Raw genomic sequence first — 9,143 nt, 5'->3', positions numbered from 1 at the left:
ATGAAAAAGTGTCTTGGGTCTCGGTTATGTCTGTAGCAGAGGTGTCCATGGAAACACTGTGGAACCAATGGATTTGTAAATTCATTTACCAACTTCTCCTGAAGCGGCTTTTATTCCCATTATCATCTTTTGGGTTGTTGTCTTTCACGGATTTGCTATCTGCAGGGAAAGCATTCTTTGGAAGGGCTTCCTGTTGATTCTGAATCTCAAAGTTGGTGAATGAGAAGAGCAGGTGGGACCCTCTTCACTGTCATCTGAGGAACAACCCCGTGCAGCGGGCGGGATGCTGAGTCCAGGAGGAATGAGAAGTCCCTCTTTAGTGGGAGGACCAGGTCTGTAACACACACACAGACGTGCATACAAACACACACACAGTTAGACACATGAGGAAGTATTAGAAGGTGCTGGGGGAGGGAGGAGTCAGGTGAGCCTCCAGGTGGTATTGGAGGTGGTCTTGAAGGATGAGCGGGGGCCCAGGAACGAGGGAGGATCAAGACTTCCGGTGACAAATATCGAGGAGCGGACTGAGACCATGGGGACTGGAGGGCTCGTGCAGGAAAGGGCGGGAATGGCAGTGGCTGGGAGCAGTTCACGGGGCAATCAAAGGACCCTGGTCGGCTTCCTTTTCCAAGAAAATAACTCATAGCTTGACAGAGGCAGGATTAGAAGAGGCCAGCCTAGAGTCTGCAGTCCAGGTCTACAGAGATGACACGGGAGTTGAGCAAATGGCAGCCTTTGCTGAGAGGAAGAGATGTTGTCATGGTGGTCTAGACAGGACTTGCACACTGGGTACCAGGCCTGAGAGGCCAGTGAAGATCTTTCTTTTGTGTCCTAAAGTGCTGAATGATGGCAGTGATCCCACAAAACTAAATCAACATAAAAATAATTCTCCACCACAAGTCAGGTGCAAGGGAGTATATCAAATTTAGTTGTCCATGATGATTATTTCACTGGCTTTCATGAACTATCCAAAATCAAATTATTTTTAAATTATTTAACATGTAATTTAATATTTAATATAATTATTCTATTTTTAAAAATTATTTTCAGTTTTTTCTGCCATCCTTATGCCTTCAACATTGTAAGTGTGCCTTACAATGCCCATTTAAAATTCATTTAACGTCATGTGTCATCAGGGAACTGTAAATTGTAACAATGAGATACCACTACACATCTATCAGAATGACCAAAATCCAGAACGCTGACACCACCAAATGCCGGTGAGGATATGGAGCAACGGGAACTTTCATTCATTGCTGGTGGGAATGCAAAACGGTCCAGCTACTTTGACAGACAGTTTGTCAGTTTCTTAGAAAACTAAACATATTCTTACCACATGATCTAGCAATCATGCTCCTGGGTGTTTACCTAAATGAGCTACAAACTTAAATCCACACAAAAAACCTGCACACATATATTTATAGCATTTATAACTGCCAAAATCTAAAAGCAACCAAGAAGTCCTTTAGTAGGTGAATGGAGCTGTAGTACAAGCAGAAAACCAAATATTATTCAGTGATGAAATAAATGAGTTATCAAGCCATGAAAGACATAAATGAAGCTTAAATGATTATTGCTAAACGAAAAAAGCCAATCTGAAGAGGATACATGCTATATGATTCCCTATGAAAAAGATCAGTGGTTGCCAGGAGTTAGTGAGGAGGGTAAGATGAGTAAGGTGACATGTAGAGGAATTGTAGGGCCATGAAACTGCTTTGTATCTATATCTGTATCTGTATCAACTGTAACTGTCACTGTGTCTGTATGTGTATCTGCAACTGTAATGGTAACTGTATCTGTATTTAAAACTGTATCTGTATCTGAAACTGTATCTGTGACTATTATGGTATCTGTATCAGTAACTGTATCTGTAACTGTATGTGTACCTGTATTTGTATCTGTATCTGAAACTGTATCTGTATTTAAAACTGTATCTAGGCTGGGTGCAGTGACTCACGCCTATAATCCCAGCACTTTGGGAAGCCAAGGTGGGTGGATCACCTGAGGTCAGGAGTTCTAGACCAGCCTGACCAACACAGAAACCCAGTCTCTACTAAAAATACAAAAATTCGCTGGGTGTGGTGGTGCACGCCTGTAATCCCAGCTACTTGGAAGGCTGAGGCAGGAGAATCGCTTGAACCTGGCAGGCGGAAGCTGCAGTGAGGAGAGATTGCACTCCAGCCTGGGCAACAAGAGTGAAAAAACAAAAAACAGAAAACAAACAAACAACAACAAAAAAAAACCCACATACACAAGAAAAACGGTATCCATAACTGTATCTGTAACTGTAACTGGATCTATGTTTGTATCTGCATTTGTGTCTGTAACTGTAACTGTCGATTTGTGTCTGTACTGGTAACTGTATCTGTATCAACTGTAACTATCTGTAACTGTTTGCATAATTGTAACTATCTGTATCTGTAGCTGTATGTGTATGTGTATCTGTAACTCTAGTGATATCTGTGTCTGTATCAACTGTAACTGTATCTCTGAATGTATCTGTATCTGTAACTAATCTGTATCTGTAACTGTCACTGTATCTGTATCTGTAACTCCCTCTGTAACTGTTTCTGTATGTTTACGTTTGCCTTGTATTTACAATGGTGGATCCATGTCATATGTTTATCCAAACCCATAGCATGCAGAGCACCAAGAGTGAACCCTAATGTAAACTATGAACTTCAGGTGATAATGATGTGACAGTGTAAGGTTAGTGATGGTAGCAAATGCACCACTCTGGTGGGAGATGTTGATGATGGGGGAGGCTGTGCATGCCGGGGGGCAGGAGTATATAGAAAATCGCTGTACCTTCTTCTTAATTTTGTTGTGAGTCTAAAACTGCTTTTAAAATATTCTATTTTTAAAGATCTGGTGTTGGGTGTGAGAGAGGGGTGGAACCAAGGATTTTCCTGGCTTTCTGTATTAGGAGGTTGCTGGGTAAATTGCGATGTCATTGGTGGATGTAATGGCTCCCAGGAGTACTGGGTTTGAGCAAAAGCTGTCTCAAAGTAGAAAGGCTATGAGGCCCTTTTTGGAGAGTGGGGTCAGCTGCCACTAACTCTCCTGTGTAATAATGCCATCTCCACTGATGGAGCCAGTGCCTTCTTACACCAGCATCTGGAGAGCTGAGATTAAAGCGGGCGAGGGAGATGCCGCTGATGTGACACTGTGGCTTCTCATAGGCTGACCTTTCGCAGCCACCTGATCCTTTGGTAAGGGGAATCTAATGTCAGAGCCATCCGAATCTTTAGGAGATTTATTCAGCAAAGCAGCCACGGCTTTTCTGATGTGAACATCCTGCACCCACCAAAGAGTAAAAAGCCTTCTCCTTCCATCTGCTGCTGAGAAGAACCCACCCAATCGGTCCTGATTTCATGTCAGGTGAGCAGGTCAGGCTACAGGCTCTTTCAGACATGCTTAACATTAGAGCACTGCTCTCTGCAAGAGTTGCATGTTATTTGTTGAAAGGGAAATGACAAATCCTAGGATGTCACTTTTTCCTAAGGACCCTGGTGTGAGAGTTCTAAAGTCAAACAGCACGATATGTTTTCCCCCGTGTTGTGCTTTTGCGTGAATAGAATGGGCTTGACAGGAATCTCCATGCGCTTGCGTGAAGACAGTGCCGTGGATGTGGGGTGAAGGCGGGAAGGAGTAGCATCAAGCGTCAGTAGGACTCCTCCTGTCTCTCCCTTTGCACTGGAGGGAAATCTCAACAAGCAGCTGTGTCTCCGTTGGAATGAAAAGACAAGAAGGGCGGCCAAAAAATGGTGAGGAATTTCCTAAAGCTTCGTCCCAGTGAATGCAGTGCAACTGTGGGTGGTTAGGAAATCCCAGAGGGTTACAAACCAAGCTGAGTCCTATAAGGAACAGTGCTTCATTTTGTGCAAAGGTTTCTGGCCAACCTCAACAAACAACAAAAGCATCACAAAATAGAACAGCAAAGACTCCAGTGAGTGGTTCTAGAGGCATGACATTCAAAACAGCCTAGCAAATAATGTTCAGCATTTTCAGTTTTCCACTTCCCGGGCCTTCGTCAATGTGGTAGTCGTTCTAAGATCAAAGGATAACACTGTGCGCATGTGTACTCCAGGAGCTGGAATCCCCATGGCACCCACAATGAAGATGGGGTGCCCCACGTTCTTGGGCTGCAGCTCCCCGATAACTCCATGATAAACAGTTTTGCCTTACCTCTTGTGCAGGCTCTTGCCACTACATCAACCCAGGCAGTGCCACAAAGTGGAGAGAAAGTGAACTAAAATTCTTAAAATGTGGTTCTATTCTAAAAGGACCCAGCTGCAGGACAATGAAAGAATGATTACTTAAATTGCAGGGTGCCTTCTAGCTATTGAAAATAAAAGCTATGACTCTTCATAGGGAAATGCAATGTAAATGCAGACGGAAATACCACCTTGCCCCCTCTAGGATGGCTATAAGGAATATAACGAGTGTTGGTGAGGATATGGAGAAACTGGAATCCTCAGACGTGGCTGATAGGAATGTTAAATCGTGCAACCACTTTGGAAAACAGGTTGGCAGTTTTTTTGTTTGTTTGTTTTTAAGTGAAACATGTATGTACTATGAGACTCAGTAATTCTACTCCTAGGAATTGAAGAGACATAAAAACATACGCCCACATAAGACACATGCATATGTGTCACTGTGTACACAGTGTACAATAGCCAAATAGCTGCACTATGTACAATAGCCAAAAAGTGGAAACAATTCAAATGTCCCTCAACTGAAGAGTGGATAAACACTATCTGATGTATTCATACAATGCAATGGAATGCTATTTTTAACACAAAAGGAACAAAGTAGTGATACATGGTGTGAGACGGGTGACCCTGAAAAGCATTAAGTGAAAGAAGCCAGGTGCAAAAGATGCCTGCTATATGATTCTGCTTATATGAGATGTCCAAAAAATCCCAGCTGTAGAGACCGATTAGCAGTTGTCTGGGGCTGGAAGTAGGAGCATGGAGGGAACGCAAGTGAGCAGGAGGGAGCTTCCTGAATGATAGAGACGCTCCTCAGTCACACAGTGGTGGTGTATACAAATTATATACACATACACAAATTATATACACAGTATACAAATTATACCTCAATAAATCTGCTTAGAAATGATGATAGTAGGCCGGGCGCGGTGGCTCAAGCCTGTAATCCCAGCACTTTGGGAGGCCGAGATGGGCGGATCACGAGGTCAGGAGATCAAGACCATCCTGGCTAACACGGTGAAACCCCGTCTCTACTAAAAATACAAAAACTAGCCGGGCGAGGTGGCGGGCGCCTGTAGTCCCAGCTACTCGGGAGGCTGAGGCAGGAGAATGGCGTAAACCCGGGAGGCGGAGCTTGCAGTGAGCTGAGATCTGGCCACTGCACTCCAGTCCGGGCGACAGAGCGAGACTCCGCCTCAAAAAAAAAAAAAAAAAAAAAAGAAATGATGATAGTAGTCAGGCACGGTGGCTCATGCCTGTAATCCTAGCACTTTGGGAGGCCAAGGCAGGAGGATCCCTTGAGCCCAGGAGTTTGAGACCAGACTGGGCAAAATAGCAAGACCCTATCTCTAAAAAAAAAATTTTTTTTTCAATTAGCTGGGAGTGGTGGTGCACAACTGTGGTCCCAGCTACTCAGGAGGATGGGATGGGAAGATGGCTGGGCCTTGAAGGTGGAGGCTGCAGTAAGCTGTGGTGATGTCACTGCACTCCAGCCTGGGCAACAGAGTGAAACTCTCTCAAGATTAAATAAATAAATAAATAAGATGATGACTATAACCCGGTAGTCTGAAAACCTAAGGTATGGAAGAGCTATGATCCCCCTCCCCTTATAAAGGAGGGATGGACCAGACACAGTGGCTCACATCTGCAACCCCAGAACTGTGGGAGGCAGAGGCAAGAGGATTGCTTGAGCTCAGGAGTTTGAGACCAGCCTGGACAACACATTGAGCCCTATCTCTACAAAAACTAAAGTTTTAAAAAATTATCCTAACCAGGCAGGAGGATTGCTTAAACCCAGGAGTCAGAGGCTACAGTGAGCTATAATCACACCACTGTACTCCAGCATGGGCAACAAAGTGAGACCCCGTCTCAAAAAAAAAAAAGAAAAGAAAAGAGAGGAGGCATGAGGCTCAAGAATGTGTATCCTCTCATCATACAGGCAGGAGTTGGAGGAACAAGAGCTGTTGTCCTGAGTTCCTGGGCAGATGGTTGAGAGACTTACTCAGGCCTGCAAGATGATGAGATGAAAAGTCATCAGGAGAAAAAGAAAAATGATAGGATCCTGTGCCTTGGCCCACTCCTTTTCCTCTGCTATGGCTCACACCCAAGTCCTTTTGGGGATCCTTATGGACATTTGGAGTGCAAGACCTCTCCCATGGCCCTGGGACTGGCCTCTGTGAGGGCAGCAGCAGCAGCAGCAGCCCTGGCTCTGGCAGAGCCCCGTAGGGCAGGGGTAGTGGAAGGGACAGACAGTGATGGACTCGCAGCATCTCCCTTTGCACAGAACCCGCTGGAGAGAGCTGCTTGATGGTCTCCCTCACCAAAGAGGGCTGAGTCCAGTTTCTCCTATCTTTATATCTTTGACATCAAAATAGAGGTGCTCAGTAGTGCTTTGAATGAATGAATGAATGAACTCCGACCGGGTTCAGCTTTATTACAGAAAAATGAACATGGCTGGGAGATCACAGTGGATGAAGCAATAAAGCCTTCAGAGTGGTTCAGGATGGCTGAGGCTGTATCTCTCCTACGTCCCGCTCACTGGAGCAGCTGCACAGACCAGAGCTGCAGAGGCCAGGACTCCCATATCTGAGTCTCTGGGTAATTCTCCTCTTTAAATAACATGGTTTTACTATTACACAAATAATGTGAGCTTATCTGAAATAAAATTAGAAAACTGACATAAGCAAGCAAAAAGAATAAAAATCACCTGCGATCCTTCTGCCTGGAGATAACACTATCAACATTTTCATGCCACTTTTCAGACTGTGTGTGTGTGTACATTGCATTAAGTATATAGTATGCCTTACAACAACAACAACAACAACAAAAACAAGTACGATGGAATCACACGGAACATAATGTTTTGGAACTTGCTTTTTCACTCATTGATATGATGAACATCTGTACTGGTCAAGGCTCTTTCCACTGTAAATGACAGAAACTCAACCCGAACTTGCTTAAGCCACTAAGAGAATGTGTCATTTGGGTAACTGGAAAGTCGGGAACTCGAAGGACATCCTCAGAAGTCCCTCTCCATTCCTCCCCCTTCCTCTGGGCTGGCTTCCCCTTCGGCAGATTCTCCCCTTGTGGTGACTCTTGGCCACCGCATCCTCAGAGCCTGGCCATCTCAGCCCAAACAAAACTTCTCTCCCAACTGTTCAGAAAAAGCCTGAGAAGCCTGCGTGCTGGCTGGGATTGGCGTGTTGGGGCCTGGGCTGCCTGACTGGCCCGTGTGACTGGGGAATGAGAAGCTGATCTCAGCCCAGGGATCAGGAGCCCACCCTGGGCTGGCACTGCAGGTGGGGTCAGAGCTTGAGAGGGTGCGATTCCCCAAGGAAGCTCTGTGCAAGGAGAAGGGGAAGAGGCGCAGGACAAGGAGAAACGACAAATTTCTCCTGTAATATCTTTCCTGTCCACATACACCTCACATCACAGTTTTTATGCCAGCATCATTTTCCCACCAGCGGAGGACTAAGGCTTATTTCACCAGTCCTCATGGCGCACAGTAGCTTACTTCCAATGTTGCCATTACAAACTGTGTTCTAAAGAACATCTTGATGCTAAATCTCTGCCTATATCCTACAAAAATTCCTAATTACCTTAAATCAGTGCAAAACAGTTCATAAGCTTTACAAGCTACACAGTTTCAAAAGGCAAAACTGCAAAATAAAACTTTCTTTGGTATCAACCTAGGCTGTATTCTCCACCTTGTGCCAGCACCATCCCTGTATTAAAACAGTGCTGAATATGAAAAGGATTTCTTTATTGTGGGGTTATAATTTTATTTTCTTCTGAATACTTTATAAAATGCCAAAAGAATTGTGCTTAATATTGGATTTTTAAAACCCACAAAAGTAAAACACCATGTAGATCTGACTGTGGTTAATTTTAACTTCAAGTTCTGCTTTTCCCCCTGTAATTTCTGTTCCTGTGTTTTAAAGGATAAGTAGTCACACTTCTTCTCATTCTTCCCATTCCTGTGCTCCCCTCCCCACACCAAATACAATTCTTGGGAAAGGAAAACAACTTCACATCAGGTTGAGATTTCTTTTTTTCCTTTTAGGTACAGGGTCTCGTTCTCTTGTCCAGGCTGGAGTGCAGTGGTGTCATAACAGTCATTACAGCTTCAAATTCCTGGGCTCAAGCAGGCCTCCTGCCTCTACCCTCAGAGCAGCTACGACTACAAGCCCACACCAACATGCCCTCTATTTTTTTTTTTTTTTTCCCAAGCTGCTTTCGAACTCGTCTTCAACCAATCCTTCTGCCTTGGCCTCCCAAAACACTGGGATTGCAGGCGTGAGCCGGCAGACTTGGCCTCAAATTGAGATTTTAATGCAGCATCCTAGGATGCTTTCTATGCTCCACACCTATTTTGAAATGAAACAACAGTTTCCATACAGCCAGCCCATTAAAATACGGTGGTACTTGTGGTTGGGCTCTGCTGGGATGGTTGGAGGTGGGGGAACCTTCACACAGAGGGTACTTCACCTGACCTTACTGATATTCATTGAGTGATACCCCAACCCCAAGGGTCTGTTGCATTTGGGGCATATTTGTGGTGTCCCAAAGTGCTTCTTGGGGCTCAGAGTTTGTTAACCCGATGTTTGCTAATTCCTGGGGACTCCTACTGCCGAGCCAGCCATAAAACAAAGTTAAACCAGCGAGTTGCAGAAGAGACAAGGGCAAGAAGCCAGCTCGTGTGGGACAACCACAGCACGCCGTGATCAGAGCATGTTTCCATTATCTCTAAACTCGGGAATGGGTCATGTGAAATTCAGGCGCAGGGCAGGCGGGAGAGCCATCCGGGATGGGCTGGCACGCACTGGGCACTGAATAAGCTTTTGTTCAGTGAACGCAGGAGCCACCGGGCGTGCCGGCTTTCACGGTCCCTCAGCTGTGACAATTCCCCTGGGGCGGCGCCACCTCCCT

General features: G+C 45.1%; 1 long non-coding RNA gene across 1 annotated transcript; it reads left to right on the top strand.

Moving 5' to 3' along the window:
- The first annotated feature begins 2,169 nt into the window (after positions 1-2,169).
- On the top strand, positions 2,170-7,047 carry LOC117062386. Its single transcript, XR_004428345.1, has 2 exons — positions 2,170-4,528; positions 6,154-7,047. It is a non-coding gene; the product is annotated as an uncharacterized LOC117062386 (long non-coding RNA).
- Positions 7,048-9,143: the final 2,096 nt, after the last annotated feature.

Source organism: Trachypithecus francoisi, unplaced genomic scaffold (assembly GCF_009764315.1).
Source record: "Trachypithecus francoisi isolate TF-2019V2 unplaced genomic scaffold, Tfra_2.0 Contig01474, whole genome shotgun sequence".
Classification (NCBI taxonomy): domain Eukaryota; kingdom Metazoa; phylum Chordata; class Mammalia; order Primates; family Cercopithecidae; genus Trachypithecus; species Trachypithecus francoisi.
Note: the sequence above shows the minus strand (reverse complement) of the source record. Positions and strands in the feature narration are given on the sequence as shown.